General features: G+C 44.7%; 1 pseudogene; it reads left to right on the forward strand.

The window, feature by feature from the left end:
- The first annotated feature begins 5179 nt into the window (after positions 1 to 5179).
- Positions 5180 to 5322, forward strand: LOC138794306 (U2 spliceosomal RNA; annotated as a pseudogene).
- The last annotated feature ends 691 nt before the right edge of the window (positions 5323 to 6013 follow it).

Below are 6013 nucleotides of genomic sequence, written 5' to 3' on the forward strand. Positions count from 1 at the left end.
TTAACAAAAACTTTAATTCACAACACAGCAGCACAAAAAATAACCGTGCGTGCATGCCTCACCAAACCAGACCAGGTTGGCTTCAAAGTATCCAAAAAACGCAATGGAGACAGCACTTCCAACAGCATGTCTCATATATACAGAGGGGCAACAACATGACTATTATATATGAGAACCATGTTGTTTCCTTGTATACAGGGAAACAACATGGTTCATATATAATATAATAGTCATGTTGTTGCCCCTCTGTCTATATCAGACATGTTGTTTTGCCCTTGATGCAGATACATCAAGTGACTCACAGGGGACGTCTTCTCTAATCGGAGTTCTTCCCTTTTCATCTTCTTCTCCCTTTGCCCTGGGCCTTCTCCGAGCCATGAATCCACAGAATCTGCCAGACAGACATATTAGGCTTCTCACACCGACACCATCCTCATCTCTCTACAAGCTGCACATCTGTATTGGCCCCTTATAGATTGCTCCCCCTGTATTACCCCCTTATAGATGGCTCCCCCTGTATTACCCCCTTATAGATGGCTCCCCCTGTATCCCCCGTATAGATGGCTCCCCCTGTATCCCCCCGTATAGATGGTTCCCCCTGTATTACCCCCTTATAGATGGCTCCCCTTGTATTCCCCCCCTTATAGATGGCTCCCCCTGTATCCCCCCGTATAGATTGCTCCCCCAGTATCCCCCCCTTATAGATGGCTCCCCCTGTATCCCCCCCATAGATGGCTCCCCTTGTATCCCCCCGTATAGATGGCTCCCCCTGTATCCCCCCGTATAGATGGCTCCCCCTGTATTCCCCCCTTATAGATGGCTCCCCTTGTATTCCCCCCCTTATAGATGGCTCCCGCTGTATCCCCCCCGTATCCCCCCCTTATAGATGGCTCCCCCTGTATCCCCCCGTATAGATGGCTCCCCCTGTATCCCCCCCTTATAGATGGCTCCCCTTGTATTCCCCCCCTTATAGATGGCTCCCCCTGCATTCCCCCGTTATAGATGGCTCCCGCTGTATCCCCCCCGTATCCCCCCCTTATAGATGGCTCCCCCTGTAGCCCCCCGTATAGATGGCTCCCCCTGTATCCCCCCCGTATAGATGTCTCCCCCTGCATCCACCCGTATAGATGGCTTCCCCTGTATTCCCCCCTTATAGATGGCTCCCCCTGTATTCCCCCCTTATAGATGGCTCCTCCCTGTATCCCCCCCCGTATAGATGGCTCCCCCATATTCCCCCTTATTGATGGATCCCCCCTGTATCTCCCCCTGTATTCCCCCCTTATTGATGGCTCCCCCCTGTATCCCCCCCTTATAGATGGCTCCCCCCTGTATTCCCCCCTTATAGATGGCTCCCCTCTATATCCCCCCTATAGATGGCTCCCCCTGTATCCCCCCCTTATAGATGGCTCCCCCTGTATTGTCCCCTTATAGATGGTTCCCCCGTATTCCCCCCTTATAGATGGCTCCCCCCTTTATCCCCCCCTATAGATGGCTCCCCCGTATTGCCCCCTTATAGATGGCTTCCCCCTGTATCCCCCCTCCCGTATAGATGGCTCCCCCTGTATCCCCCCCTTATAGATCACTCCCCCCTGCACAGCAGATAAAAAAAAAAAAACGCAGAACTCACCGGTCGCTGCTTCTTGTCCTCTTCTGCCCCCGGCTGATGCATCGCTTCCTGGGGGATTCTCAGGGTGCGCACACATCCGGAAGCTCAGTGTGCGCCCGGGCCGGGACTTCCGGTACAGGAAGTCCCAGCGACGCGCACTGAGGTTCCTGATGCATGCGCTCCCTAAGAATCCCCCAGGAAGCGACGCATCAGCCAGGGGCCGGATTTCCTCTTGCGACCGCAAGCAAGAAAGTGCTTGGGGTCACAAGAGAGAGAGAAGGGGAAGGGGGGGCGCCGCAGGGCCGTCTTACCCATTGGGCATGGCAGGCGACTGCCCGGGGACCATTCCGTCCTAGGGGGGCCCTGCCCGCTGTCACAGCGGGCAGGGGCCCCCTAGGACGCAAGGGCTCCCGGACAGCCGCCTACCATGCCCAATGGGTAGGACGGCCCTGGGCTGGCTACTACATAAGAGAATATGGAGATGACTGGCTACTATATGATACTATTGGGGAGGGATGGGGCAGTTTTGGTTGGGATGGCTACAACATGGGGCAATATTGGGGGAATTGGCTATTACATGGGTTGGGGTTTAATCATATCATAGCAATTTATCATAGTAAACAGTGCTGGGAGACCACTAACAGTGCCAGGAACACCGCACGCTACTCTGACAATGCCAGGACTGCCGCTGCATTCGCGCTTCAATAATTATCAAAGTCAGCCCGCGACTTTGTCCAATTTTTTTTATTTTGGCCCACAATGTATTTGAGTTTGACACCCCTGTTCTAGCACACAAAAAAAATCTCATCAATGATACAATGCTGCCATCTAGTGGAAAAATCATTCACTGATTTAATAGTCTAGCTCCCAAATAATCTCATTAATGAGACAATGCTGCCATCTAGTGAAACCATAATATTCTAGCATGCAAATAATCTCATTAATGAGACAATGCTGCCATCTAGTGGAATCATAATATTCTAGCATGCAAATAATCTCATTAATGAGATAATGCTGCCATCTAGTGGAATCATAATATTCTAGCATGCAAATAATCTCATTAATGAGCCAATGCTGCCATCTAGTGGAACCATAATATTCTAGCACGCAAATAATCTCATTAATGAGACAATACTGCTATCTAGTGGAAACTTAACATTCTAATTCCCAAATAATCTTATTAATGAAACAATACTGCCATCTAGTGGAACTATAATATTCTAGCATGCAAATAATTTAATTAATGAGACAATGCTGCCATTTAGTAAAACCACTATATTCTAGCACGCAAATACTCTCATTAATGAAACAATGCTGCCATCTAGTGGAACCATAATATTCTAGCATGCAAATAATCTCATTAATGAGATAATGCTGCCATCTAGTGGAACCATATTATTCTAGCACGCATATAACCTCTTTAATGACACAATGCTGCCATCTAGTGGAACCATACTATTTTAGCTTCCAAATAATCTCCTTCAAGAATCAATGCTGCCATCTAGTGGAGCTGATAAATATATAGCAGCCTTCCCATATTAACAATAGTTATCCTACTCACACACAATCTCGGTGAGATGCTGCTGCCATCTAGTACAACAATCATTCACCAATATAATATTCTAGCATGCAAATAATCTCATTAATGAGACAATACTGCCATCTAGTGGAAACATAATAATCTAACTCCCAAATAATCTTATTAATGTGACAATGCTGCCATCTAGTGGAACTATAATATTCTAGCACGCATATAATCTCAATAATGATACAATGCTGCCTTCTAGTGGAACCATAATATTCTAGCACAAAAATAATCTCATTAATGATACAATGCTGCCACCAAGTGGAACCATAATATTCTAGCATGCAAAAAATCTCATCAAGGAGACAATACAGCCATCTAGTGGAAAAATCATTCACGGTTTTAATATTCTAGCTCCCAAATAATCTCATTAATGATACAATGCTGCCATCTAGTGGAACCACAAAATTCTAGCACGCAAATAATCCTATTAATGAGACAATGCTGCCATCTAGTGGAACCATACTATTTTAGCTTCCAAAAATTCTCATTCATAAATCAATGCTGCCATCTAGTGGAGCTGAAAAATATAGCAGCTCTCCCCATGATAACAGTAATTATGCTACTCACACAAAGTCTCAACGTTGAGACACTGCTGTCATCTAATGGAACCATCATTCACTAATATAATATTGTAGCACGTAAATAATCTCATTAATGAGACAATACTGCTATCTAGTGGAAACATAATATTCTAATTCCTATATAATCTTATTAATGAGACAAAGCTGCCATCTATTGGAACTATAATTTTCTAACACGCAAATAATTTCATTAATGAGACAATGCTGCCATCTAGTGGAACCATAATATTATAGCACGAAAAAAATCTCATCAATGGTACAATGCTGCCATCTAGTGGAACCATATTATTCTAGCACGCAAAAAAATTTAATCAATGAGACAATGCTGCCATTTAGTGGAAAAATCACTCACTGATTCGATATTCTAACTCCCAAATAATGTCATTAATGAGACAATGCTGCCATCTAGTGGAACCATAAAATTCTAGCACGCAAATAATTTTATTAATGAGACAATGCTGCCATCTAGTGGAACAATAATATTTTAGCTCCCAAATAATCTCATTCATTTATCAATGCTGCCATCTAGTGGAACCATAATATTCTAGCACACAAAAAAATCTCATTAATGAGACAATGCTGCCATCTAGTGGAAAAATCATTTACTAATTTAATATTCTAGCTCTCAAATAGTCTCATTAAGGAGACAATGCTACCATCTAGTGGAACCATAATATTCTAGCTCACAAATAATCTTATTAATGAGACAATGCTGCCATTTAGTGGAAAAATAATATTATAGCACGCAAATAATCTTAATAATAAAACAATACTGCCATCTAGTGGAACCATAATATTCTAGCACATAAATACACTCATTAATGAGACAATGCTGCCATCTATTGGAACCATAGTATTTTAGCTCCCAAATAATCTCATTCATGAAACAATGCTGCCATCTAGTGGAACCATAAAATACTAGCATGCAAATAATCTTATTAATGAGACAATGCTGCCATCTAGTGGAACCATACTATATTAGCTTCCAAATAATCTCATTCTTAAATCAATGCTGCCATCTAGTGGAGCTGAAAAATATAGCAGCTCTCCCCATGATAACAGTAATTATGCTACCCCCACACAGTCTCAACGGTGAGACGCTGCTGCCATCTAGTGGAATCATCATTCACCAATATAATATTCTAGCATACAAATAATCTTATTAATGAGGCAATACTGCTATCTAGTGGAAACATAATATTCTAATTCCCAAATAATCTCATTAATGAGACAATGCTGCCATCTAGTGGAACCATAATATTCTAGCATGTAAATAATCTCATTAATAAGCCAATGCTGCCATCTAGTGGAACCATAATATTCTAGCACTCAAAAAATCTTATTAATGATACAATGCTGCCATCTAGTGGAACCACAATATTCTGGCACACAAATAATCTCATCATTGCTTCTCGGCCTTTTGGCTAAGATCAAGGGTAGTATCTGTTCTTACTGAACTGCCTTGACTTGACGGCTCAGGTCCTGGGGTACCCCCTGCACTTGGCCTTTGGGCATCGGCGATTAAATTCGTCTTAAGCTCACTGCAGCTATTGGGTGTAGGGCTATTCCCCAGGAATGAGAGTGAACCCTCCTCTCGGCCTGCTGCTCGATTGTCCTGTGCCTGACGGTTTGACGATCCCGCCTGCTGATGAACGAGCAACGAAGCCTGCAGGGTCTGCCGTGTGACAGGACATGGAACAAAGGACTGCCTGAAAGCAAAGACCTGCATCCTCTGTGGGTTAGTGGGTCACAGCTACAAGGACTGCCCGAAGAGAGAGCGAACGTGGTCATCTGTTCACGCTGCCCTAGGCACTTTGCACGCAGAGGCGCCCCCCCACGTTACTGTACATGCATGGTATATACCCTGGCACTTGGGTGCCGCTCTGCTTGATGCCCGCTGTTCTCATCAAACAGACGTGATGGAGGAAGGAAGGAGGCCGGGGGCGTCTTAGTTTGGGGACCGCTTCTATCCAGTGTCGGACTGGGGTACCTTGAGCCCACCAATATACAACCAGTGAGACACGACATGCTGACCCGCTTCTTTCCTGAATTCATCTGTATCTGTGACAAATCTCAGAACACTCTCCATTTATACAGCTCTCAGGGTATGCTGGGAGTTGTCTCTGAGAGGACAACCCTATAATAAATCCCTGTGTGCAGAGGCTCCTGGTGGCTGCAATCTGTGGGTGACAACCATCAGTCCTGAAGGCCCAGCCATACATCTGTCTACAGCGGCAG

The sequence above is a fragment of the Dendropsophus ebraccatus genome, chromosome 5, assembly GCF_027789765.1.
Source record: "Dendropsophus ebraccatus isolate aDenEbr1 chromosome 5, aDenEbr1.pat, whole genome shotgun sequence".
Classification (NCBI taxonomy): Eukaryota; Metazoa; Chordata; class Amphibia; order Anura; family Hylidae; genus Dendropsophus; species Dendropsophus ebraccatus.